Source organism: Arachis stenosperma, chromosome 5 (assembly GCF_014773155.1).
Source record: "Arachis stenosperma cultivar V10309 chromosome 5, arast.V10309.gnm1.PFL2, whole genome shotgun sequence".
Taxonomy (NCBI): Eukaryota; Viridiplantae; Streptophyta; class Magnoliopsida; order Fabales; family Fabaceae; genus Arachis; species Arachis stenosperma.
This window is the reverse complement of record NC_080381.1, coordinates 16,891,586-16,903,426: the sequence shown is the minus strand read 5'-3', so window position 1 is coordinate 16,903,426 and position 11,841 is coordinate 16,891,586.

Genomic DNA, 11,841 nt, shown 5'->3' with positions numbered 1-11,841 from the left:
GTCTTATTGTGAGACATGTCAGGAACAATGATGGGAGGATAGGGAGGAGGAGAGTGAGTAGAAGATTGTGAAGGGGAAGAGTGTGTATGATCAGAACGTGAGGTATGAGTGCCACTGTGAGAGCCTCTGCAGACAGCTCTTTTTGCGTGCCATATTTATATAGCACTGGTTTGTAGAAGACGAATAAGTGAAGAGAAGAGTGTGGAAGGGTGCATGTAGTGGGAAGTTAATATAGGCTTAGAGGAGTATAAAGGTTGCGTCTTGGGAAGGATAAAAATGAAAACATTGAAAAGTTTTGAAAGCTACAGCTATAACCTTTGTACGCTTAAAGAGAAGGACAAAAAGAAAACAAAAAAATGCAGTTGAAATGAGGCCCAAATAAAATTGAAATGCAAATGCTTGGAAAAAATTTTGAGATTGCAAAAATGGAATGGGCACAATGGTTTCAATAAAGAAGGCCCATATTTCGTAAAACTGTTCAAGCACTTTAGGTCCATCACTCATAGTGACCAGTTATGAATCCTGTAAGCTTCACAATGAGTTAATGAAGCTCACTCATCATCTGCACAGAAAAGTCTCAGCTTGATCTATAAGACAAAACACAAAAATCTCAACTTCAGAATCATTAAGAAAACATAGATGAAGCAAGAATGCACAGTTCAATTCGTAATTTGTAGAACCTCTCTTCTATCAATGGTTTGGTGAAAATATTAGCCAGCTAACCTTCAGATTTAACAAACTGAATATCTAAATTTCCATTTTGCACATGTTCTCTTATAGAATGAAATCTAACTTCAATGTGCTTTGTTCTTGAGTGCAAACTTGACTCTTGAAGAATAAAGGATTTAGAGAAGTATTATTGGCTCTCTGAAAAATCAAATAAATATTTATTCTTGAAGCAAGAAAAAACAGCAAAAAGAAAAAGAAAGAAAAATTAAAAGAAAAAAGAAAAAAAAAACAAGATAAAAAGCCAATAGCTCAAAAGAAAAAAAGGCAAGAGCAAGGATCCAAGGCTTTGAGTATCAATGGTTAGGAGGGTAAAAAAATTGGCCTAAAAAGCTCAAATGAGTTGCTACCCCTGACTAAATGCTTGTGGTGTGAAGGTGTCAAGTAAAAAAAAAACTTGAGACTGAGCAGTTAAAGTCGTGATCCAAAGCAAAAAGAGTACGCTTAAGAACTCTGGACACCACTGATTGGGACTTTAAGCAAAATTAAAGTCAAATCCAAGGGTTCCTCCAATTAAGTGTCTATGACGTTTATGTATTCGGTGGTAATATGGGAAAATAAAATGCTTAGAGTCACGACTAGGCTCAAAAGAAGCTGTGTTCAAGAATCAAGAAGAACTGAACTAGGAGAATCAATAATATCATCTGGATTTTAATTCCAAGGGATGTCAACATTTCTGAGTTTCAAAGGAAAATGAGATGCCAAAACTGTTCAAAAATAAAAAGCTAATAGTCCCGCTCATTTAATTGGAATTGAGCTTTATTGACAACTCTAAGACTTGTTGTATTCTTCTATTCTTTTTACTCCTACATTGTTTTTGGTTGCTTGAGGACAAGCAACAGTTATTTTATCATGTTTTAATAGGTTTTGGTGCAAAATTCACATTTTTGGATTCTACTTTGAGTTTTTGTGTTTCCTTATGATCTCAGGTAATTTTTGGGTGATTTTGGCAAGTTTTGGAAAAGTCTGATTCAGAGACAGAGAAAGGACTGCAGATGCTATCAGATTCTGACCTCCATGCATTTAAACGAGCATTTCTGGAGCTACAGAGGTCTAATTGATGCGCTTTTAACTGCGTTGGAAAGTTAACTTCCAGAGCTTTCCATCAATATATAATAATTTATACTTATTTTTGGAAATGATGGCCCAAAATGGGAGTTGAACGCCTAAAACACCCTCTTTCTGGCGTTCAACGCCCCAAAGGGTGCAAACTGGCGTTTGGACGCCCAAAAGGGAGCAAGCCTGGTGTTCAATGCCTTAAGAGGAGTCCTAGAATGTGGATTCACCCCAAACTCAATCCAAACACTCACCAAGTGGGTCCAAGAAGTAGATTTTTTCGCACTAAGAGTCCAGTCAATCTTATTTCTGTAATCCTTAGTTATTAGATTAGTATTTAAAGGAGAAGATCAACCATGTTTAGGATCTTCTGCCTCAACTCTTGACCCTTTACATGTTTCATATTATTTTTCTGTAAGCTATGAGCAACTAAACCTTCTAAGTCAGGGTTAGGAGCTCTGCTGATTCTCATGGATTAATAATATTGCTGTTTCTATTTCAATATGCCTTATTCTATTCTTTGATGCATTCTCGTTTTTCAATCTTATGAATCGAGGGTGAAATGTGACATTCATCCCTGTTCTATATAGGTTCCGTGCGATTCCTGATCCGGATAGCATTGAGCTGGAGCTATAAAATACATTGCGGATTCCAAGAGAGTACCTACGCTGATTTTGGATACGTGACATGAAATTCCGTTGGCCGTGGGTTACTGAGGTCTCTGTGGCACTAAGGCTAGAGTCAGAAAAGCAGCATTCTTTGGTCCAGAAGATCCGACATTGTTTGTGACATTTTGATTAGGATCATAAGAGGAGTGGATTGCTGATAAACCCCATTTTTAGGGTTTATCTTGTGTTGAATTTAGAGTATTTTGATGACCTTTTCTCGCATTTAGCCTATGAATTAGCATGGTTTTGTAATCTCTCCCGTATTTGTGCCTAAGTGTAAAAACATGCCTTTTAAGCCTTGTTTTGATGAATTCTAATTCCTCTTTGATTCCATAAGATGCCTTGATGTGTTTGCTAGTAATCTCAGGTTGAAATAGGCTAGACATGGATCAAAGGAGCAAGGAAGGAAGCATGCAAGTGGAAAGAAGCACAAAAGACAAAGAATTGATCTCGGCCAAGCACGCGCACGCGCACAAGGCGCCCGCGCGCACATTGCAGAATCGGCCAGGGACGCGCACGCGTACCGTGCGCGCACGCGTCGACGCCTGCACATGACTTCATTCAAGCAACACGTGCCTGGCGATTTGGGAGGGTTTTCTGAACCCATTTTGGCGCCAATTAATGATAGAAAGGAATAAAAGGATCAAGGATTGAGGGGAATGCATAATAATAATCATCATCATTCTACCATATAGCATAATTAGGATTAGTTAGAGTTAGTTTAGAGAGAGAAGCTCTCACTTCTCTCTAGAATTAGGATTAGTTAGAGTTAGTTTAGAGAGAGAAGCTCTCACTTCTCTCTAGAATTAGGATTAGGTTTAGGTTAATCTCTCTTCTTAGATCTAGGTTTAATTCATGCTTTAATCCACTTCTCCTTTATCAAATCTTAATCTTCTCCTCTTCCTCATTCTAGTGAGATGCTTTAATAATTGTAATTCTTCATTTTGTTTTGGATGGATTGTTGTTCATTTGTTTTCTTTCAATAATGCAATTTGAGGTAATTCATGATAATTGTGATTTCCTTGATTGTTGTTGTTAATTCTTTGTATTCTATTGTAGTTAGAATTAATTCTTGTTGTCAATTTACTATGCTTTTCTTTTGTGCCTTCCAAGTGTTTGATGAAATGCTTGGTTGGATTTTAGAGTAGAATTTTATACTCTTGGCTTGGAAAGGTAACTTAGGACCTCTTGAGTTACTAATGTCCAAGTAATTGATGATTGGGAGCCATTGACTCTAGTTCTCACTAATTGAATTAGTGGAGAGTTAGGACTTATGGACTAGGATTGATATAGCTCATTTGACTTTCCTTTACTACTAGTTAGAGGATGATTTAATGAGATTAATCCTTGCCAATTTTCATATTGTGGTTAGTGATTAGGATAGAACTCCTTGACCACCAACCCTTGCCAAGACCTTTTTAGCCATTAGTTTACTTTCTTGCCATTTATCTTTCATGCCTCTTATCAAAACCCTAAAATAACTCACAACCAATAACAAGACACTTTATTGTAAATCCTAGGGAGAACGACCCGAGGTCCAATACTTCGGTTTATAAATTTTAGGGGTTTGTACTAGTGACAAACAACTTTTTGTATGAAAGGATTATTGTTTGGTTTAGAAACTATACTTTACAATGAGATTTCATTAGTGAAATTCTAAACCGTCAAAAATCTAATCATCAAAATGGCGCCGTTGCCGGGGATTTGCAATGGTGTTATGTTATTGGTTATTGTACATATGTGAATATTGTGAATAGGTTTATCTTTTGTTTGTTTCTTAATTTTTGTTAGTTTTATTCTGTTCTCTCACTATGAATTCTCACTTTGGTTTTGAGTTTGGTTCTAATTGTGTTGTAGGAAATGTGGACTTTAATGGGAACATGTACCATGGATGGAACCAACAAAGATGGGAGGAGCCTCAAGGAATTGATCACTCCTATTGGCAACAACCTCCGGATACTTATAGGTATAACTTCCATCCTAATGCATGCCAATTTAATGGCTATGATGACTCTTTTTGTGACATTCAACAACCACCATCATATGCCTATGAATCTCATCCTCAACATGAACCTCAACCATACTCACAAGCCTTTCCATACAAAGCACCTTCCCATGATCCATATTCACCATATCACCAATCACCCATACCATATTCTCATGATCATTATGAGCAAGAACCCTTAGAACCACCACAACCCTATCAAGATTACTCCCAAGAACCACCTCAATACACACCATCTCCACAATTTTACCAAGAGGAACCACTTTCCTACCATGAACCCTCTCTCCAAAATGATGAACCTTCCTACCCACTCCAAGCCCCAATAGACGATCCTCTCACTTTGTTACTCCAAGGACAAGAAGCCATGAAGCGGGATACACTTAAGTTTGTGACCAATTTGACCAAGGTGGTGCACACTTTAGCTCACCAATGTTTGAATACTCAATTTGTTTCCATAGCCCCATGTGAAAAATCAAAAGAAGAACAAAGCATGAAGGAGAAATTGGAAAATTCGGTGGAAAAGGAAGAGTCAAATTTTGTGTTAGAACATTTGGAGGAGCCTATGATCATTGAAGAAAAGGGAGAAGTGGTTGAAGATTTAGGAGATGTTGAAAGTCCATGGGAATGTAGCATCATGGAGCACTCTTCCAAAAAGCTTGATATTGATGTTGAGGAGGGTGCGCAACCTCCAAGGCATATCATCGTTGGAGACTTGGAAGAGGCTTATCAAGAGATGGATTCAATCATGGACGAATTTCTCTCTACAATGGAATCCTCTCCCATTGGACATGGAGTTGAAATTATAGAAGAGTGTGCACAACCTCCCATACCCTTGGTGAGCAATGAGAAAGAGAGCTACCAAGAGGAAAAAGTTGGCATGGTGTATATTGGAATTGAAGAATATGAAGAGGTTGATCAAGACATGGATTTGCTCATCAATGAATTCATATCCAAAATTGAATCACCTCCCACTGGGCAAGAAACTGAAGTTCTTGAAGACAACACCAAGCCATGTGATAAAAGGGGAAAGGTTGAAATCGAGGAAGCTTGCAAAGAGGTGGAAATACACAAAGAAGAGCACAAGAAAGAAGACCTTGCATTGTCTAAGTGTGGGGAAGCCTCCCTTCCCAAGTTACCATCCGATACAACATTTAAGTGGGTAAAATCTCTATCTCTAAGCTTCAACTTCTCGCTTGAATATGGTTTAATTGAAAATGATGGGCAACTTAGAGCTCTTTGTGGAATTCAAAGTACGAATGAGTTGTGTAGTGGTTGGAAATTCGGTATAAAAATCATAAAGGCCAAGACTCTAAGGTATAGGAATGGGGATGGAACAAAAATCACCTTATATGGGTCTAGAAGGAAGCAGTGGTGGAATAAAGAGAATTCTATATGCTGACCACAAGCATGTCAACCACCCGTACGGAAAAATCATAAAACTCAACTAACGGATGGGTATGAAGATAAGATATGGGATCCCGGTTCGCTATGTGAAGACCAACTATGGGGACTCATATCTTGGGCAGAACTTTGCCCAAGCTTGGTGAAGACTGTTGGAAATTCTGTCAACCAATTGAGAAGCAAAGATCCTTGGAGATTCAAGGATGAGTACAAACATAAGCCACCATAACAATCAACCTCCAAAATGTCCAACTTAAGGACTTAAAATAAAAGTGCTAGGTGGGAGACACCCCATCATGGTAAACTCCTTCCACTCTCTTTTAACTGTGCTTAATAAGTGATTTGAGTTGCCATTGTAGGTAGATATTTCATAAAAATTTATTTGTACAACTTAATTGTTAGCTTAGTCACATGAATGTTGTGTTTAGTAGTAGATGAATAATATCAAATTGCATTTTTGTGAATTGTATGATGGTTGATTGAATAAAGAGTTGTGACCAGTATAGGGAGCACCTGAGCACAATTTTTCTGCTTAAAGAGCAATTGAAAAAAAAAAGGGGGGGTGGACGCGTGCGCACGCTGTACGCGCACGCGTCCATGAGCGGATGCACCATCACCCACATCCAGAGAGTTGGGCCTCTTTTGGGAAAACACTATGCCCTGAGCCCAACACAACCCACGTTGACGCGCACTACGTACGTGCGCGCCGATCATAAGAATAAGGAAGTGCACGCGGACGCGCATCTACCGCGTCCGCGTCGATCTGCTGCTACAAAATCTTGCGCCAATCACCAGAGAGGTGCGCTGGACCTGGCCCAATTTTAAGCCCCTAGCCCAACTCAACTCGCGCGGACGTGCACTCGACGCGCGCGCGCCCATATGCTAAATGGAGGAACAGACGCGAGCGCACGCATCGCGCTAGCGCGCCCTAGGACAAATTACCAATATATGCGAACGCGCGCTTGTCGCGCGCGCGTCCCTTATATGATGCTGCCACTCCAGGCCTTTGCCCAGAGAGTTAGGCGTGCGTCAAGCCCACTCTAAGCCTCCAGCCCAACCCCATGTACGCGTGCGCGCGCTGTACGCACACGCGCCCTTGTATAGTTTGCCCATCCACGCTTGAGCGCGTTGTACGCTCACGCGTGGGTCCCTAGTTTCATCAATGTACGCGGACGCGCAAGGTGCACGCTCGCGCCGATTCAAAAATAGGATAACCCTAATACGCGAAGAGCATTGCGCAGTCGCGCACTCCCTCTTCTTCTCCCTCACCATTTTCGTCTTCTGCAACCATCATCATCTCCGCCGCTAACAGCGGCGCCGCCGTCGCCAACCACCCCTCTGCCTTTCCCTATCATCCCTCTTCTTCTCCCTGTCACCATCCTTTACCTCTCTTCCCTTTCTCCTTTCGGACAAACCACACGCCGCCGCAGCCGCCGCCATCTCCACTGCCACCGTCCACGGCGGCGCGAATCGCTGACTCTGTTGCTTCCGTTCTGACTCCAATTCCCTTTTCCATTTTTCAGTTCTTCCCCGCTCCCAGGTTCCTGCTCAAAGTCTGTTTGTTATTAATTGTTTGATTCTATTAGTTACTGTTAATTTTCTGTTAGTTAGTTAGCATTGGAATTTTGTATGTTAGGATTAGTTAGAAATAATTGTTGTTAGGTAGCTAGGACTGGATAGAGGATTCTAGGCCTGATAAATGCTCCGTTTGTGCATATTCGCTGTTTGCTTATGTGGATGTTGTATGTTGATTTTGGACTGCTTTTTATGCACTTCTTGTTGCCTGAATGCTGCACCACTACTACTGTGCTTAATTGATGTTGCTTTCTTGCCATTTGTGTTATTTTGCTATCCGGGAACGTCCAATTTTAAGCCGGAATGCTGCCCAATTTTCAAGAACTATTTTTCCTTCTAATTTCTATTGACAAATTGAACTTGGCATATACATTTTCTAAACCTTTTCTTAATGCACACCAAGTTCATAGCGAGCTAGTTTCCGTTTCTATTTGACTCCTGGGATCGGCATTGGCCTAATGGAATCAAGAATTGCCCAACACTCGTATACCCATTCTCATTCCTTCACAAGTGTTGGTGTACTTCTATGTGCAACTTCTTCTTTCTTTCAAATTCGATTTCTAATTGTTTATAGTTGCACATTCACTTTCTAGTGTTTACAGCACCAATTCTTGTGAAAGCAAATTCTGTTATGTCCATACCCTCATGATTGTGAACATGATTCGTGTGCTTGATAGGTTCATCTTTCATCATACTACTAATTTCTAACTCCACTTTTCTAACTCACTGACTTCTTTACTTACCAACTTCACTTTCACTTGCATTTTAACCTTTTAACCATTCTTTTGAGTCATGATGATGAACATGCCTATTCCTTAAGAATTGTGCACATTGTTTGAAACATTGAATTCTTGGTCTATGGCTATGTTTTCTGTTCTTACTTGCTGTCCATGTTTCAAGTTCAATTCACATCATGATTGCTTGTCATTCATCTTACATCTTGAAGTTGCTTTTAATTGCTATGTGCTACATGCTTAATTCCTATCATAATTGTCTTTTTCAGGATGTCGGATAAGGGGAAAGCTATAGCCACTACCTCTAAGAAAAGAAAACATTCTACACCCTCTATTCCCTCCATTTACAAGAACTATGCTAAGAATCCTTTGAATGATGAAGAAAAGGAAAATCAGTTGCTACCTTCTACCGATCCAACCAAGTTTCCCAATCTTTACTGTGAGCTCCGCTTGTCTAAGTATCGGACGACGAAACTAAATACCGAGAAGAAACTTGTTCTGCCCAATGATGTGAGACGGTCAATTACTAGTCGGATCCGAGAGTTGGGGTTGGATTTTATTGACAGAGATTTGGGGGACATCAACATCTCTTGGGTGAAGGAATTCTATTGCAACTTCTTTCGTCCCACTTTGGATTCAGTTCAGTTAAGGGGTAGAGAGGTTATGATTACTGAGACTGCTATAGAGGAGGCATTGCAGTGCCGACATCTTCCTGATGGCACCTGCGCCCATCAGCAGGCTGAGATCGCTATCCACAGCATGACCTTTGACTATGAAGCGCTGATGCGCGTGATTGGTTTACCAGATGCTACTTGGGTCATGGATGCAAACAACACTAAGCCTAAAGGGATGCTCTTTGCTCATCTGACTAGAGAGGCCAAGACTTGGCAGATGATATTTGCCCACTATGTCTTGCCCACCACTCACTTCTCTGAGATCCCTATGGAGATGTTACTTCTGATTGGGTGTGTTATGGAGGGGAAGGAGGTCTATTTTCCTCGATTGATCCGACAGTGTATGTGGCGAGCACATATTCGTGGCCTCCTTCCGTTCCCTACTTTAGTCACCAGTATGGCCGCCCTGGCTGAGGTCCCCTGGTCAGATGATGATGTGACACCACCACGCCCAGATGACGATGACAAGGAGGTTACTATTCCTTGGGGTGGTTTGGTGCACGAGAAGCCCCCAACTAGACGCTGATCTCGGGCTAGAGCAGTAGTAGGGACAGCTGGACCTTCAGCCCCTACAGCAGCCCCGTCTTCTTCCACAGCAGCAGCTCCATCTTCTTCGACAGCTCCTCCTTCAGCACCTGAGCCGACTTATCTATTGGTCCAGCGCCTGTTTCGGTTCTTGGAGCGCGAGAGGCACCATGTCAGGCACCGACTGGACCGGATAGATCAGGCACTCATCTCCCTCGGCGCTGAGTTACCTCCGCTTCCAGACTCTCCGGCCTCCGATGAGCAGGATCATCAGGAGGAGGATGCGGATGCGCCGACTCAGCAGGATGCACCTCCGGCCGCTCCTGACACTACAGAGACTCCACAGACCCATGAGGAGCCAGTACCATAGCCTCAGACAGACTCAGCACCTACCGTTGTACCTTCCACTGATCCTCCAGTTTAGCATCGAGGACGATGCTTGGTCTTAAGTGTGGGGAGGTCACCGATAGCATCATTAGAGGACCGGTGAACATTTTGGCCACTTTCCTAGTTATCTTACTTTGCATACTTTTGTATATATTTGATGCACTTTGAGTTTATTTTGGATACTCTTACTATTTTGGTTCGTTTTGGATACCTTTACTGCTTATTTTGGATTTTAGATATTTTGATGCTTTTGGATATTTTTAGATGTTTTGGATGATAGATTTCATACTTCTAGTTGGATTTTTCTTTATACATTTTTGCATATCTTTCTTTTTAGTTTGTGGTTGTGATTAGAAACCATATTTTGAATTGCAAAAAACTTAGTTACCCTTTCTTGCATAAGGAATTGGTTTTAAGTGAAAAAGAAAAAAAAAGGGTAAACTAAGTATAGGGCACCAACCCAATTGATTGAAGAAAATTTTTGGTGAAACTTGCTTGAATTCTTACTTTGTGAAGCATGTATTGAATTAAGAACACAAGCTTGTGAGACTTGATCCTATTGATGTGGTTACATTTTATAACCACTTATTTTCCATTCTTGTGTGAAATTGTTCTCTATCTATGATTGTGATCTTTGATTTGCTTGATTCTATATATCCACTTATTTCTTGTATTCATGCATTTGTATGATTGAGGCCATTATTTCATTAGCCCACTTACCCAAATAGCCTACCTTTTACTCTCTATTGTTAGCCAATTTTGAGCCTATGCTTAACCAACTTGTTCTCATTTTAGCACATTACGAGCCCAAGGCGGAAAACCAATGAAAAATCCTTGTTTGGATCTTTGATTAGCCTAGGCTAGTGAGAGTGTTTATTACTCAAAGTTGGTGAGGCTTGGGAACATTGGATGGGATAAAAAGGGTAGTACATTTTCATATTTTAGAATTGGGAACATATCCATGTATTGATTGAATGTATAAGACCTTATGCAATTGATGTCCTTACACAAAGTATAAAAAGAAAAGAAAAAGAAAAAGAAAAAAAAAAGAATATAGAAAAAAATGAAAAGAGAAGAAAAATTAATAAAAGGGGACAAAATGCCCCAAAGTGAAGTTCAATAAAAAGGAATCAATGCATAAGTGTTATGAAGTAAGGGATAGAATGCATGAATATGTAAGAAAAAAAGTGAAGAATGGGTAGTTAGAATAGTTTGAATTTGTATAGGTCACTATATAGTAGGTGGGAAAGTCTATACTAATCAAAGATCTAAACTCTAGTCCACTTAACCATAAATGATCCTACCTTGACCCTAACCCCATTACAACCTAAATGAAAGACCTCATGATGAATGTATGCATGCATTGAATAAGTGTTGATTGTTAGAAGAAAATCAAAATTTGGAAAGCTTGATTAGAAGAAAATTGAGTGAACTAACCCTTAAACACTTGAGTGAATAGAGTAGATACACATCCGGTGAGGGTTCAAAAGTTCAATTACATGTGTTCACCTATATTATTTATATTCTCGCAAGTTTGAACTCTTTTGAGGACTCAATACAATTGTGGTTTGGACTTAATTCCTATTGCCCTAGCTCTTGTGCTTACACATGTTCTCTTAGAAATTGATTTGTTTGAACTAAGCGTTTGCATTCACTTTAGATAAGTTGCATTTAGATAGGACTCATATAGTTTAGTTGCATTCAATAAATGTCATACCCCTTAGCTCCTTCTTATTTTAGCATGAGGGCATGCTAAGGTTTAAGTGTGGGGAGGTTGATAAACCCCATTTTTAGGGTTTATCTTGTGTTGAATTTAGAGTATTTTGATGACTTTTTCTCGCATTTAGCCTATGAATTAGCATGGTTTTGTAATCTCTCCCGTATTTGTGCCTAAGTGTAAAAACATGCCTTTTAAGCCTTGTTTTGATGAATTCTAATTCCTCTTTGATTCCATAAGATGCCTTGATGTGTTTGCTAGTAATCTCAGGTTGAAATAGGCTAGACATGGATCAAAGGAGCAAGGAAGGAAGCATGCAAGTGGAAAGAAGCACAAAAGACAAAGAATTGATCTCGGCTAAGCACGCGCACGC